The sequence below is a fragment of the Eimeria mitis genome, genomic scaffold (assembly GCF_000499745.2).
Source record: "Eimeria mitis Houghton genomic scaffold, Emh_scaff2853, whole genome shotgun sequence".
In the NCBI taxonomy this organism is placed as follows: Eukaryota; Apicomplexa; class Conoidasida; order Eucoccidiorida; family Eimeriidae; genus Eimeria; species Eimeria mitis.
Genome location: NW_013571193.1, coordinates 2,220 through 2,419, shown reverse-complemented (window position 1 = coordinate 2,419; position 200 = coordinate 2,220).

Below are 200 nucleotides of genomic sequence, written 5' to 3'. Positions count from 1 at the left end.
TTTTTTTTTTTTTTTTTTTTTTTTTTTTTTTTTTTTTACACAACCCTAAACCCTAAACCCTAAAGTCTTTCTCTTTCGTAATTTCATTAGGTTTTACTCTTAAACATAAACCCTAAACCCTAGAAAATCCTAAACCCTTAAACCCTAAACCCTCAAACCCTAAACCCTCAAACCGTATATCAAGTCTGAATCCCGTACAG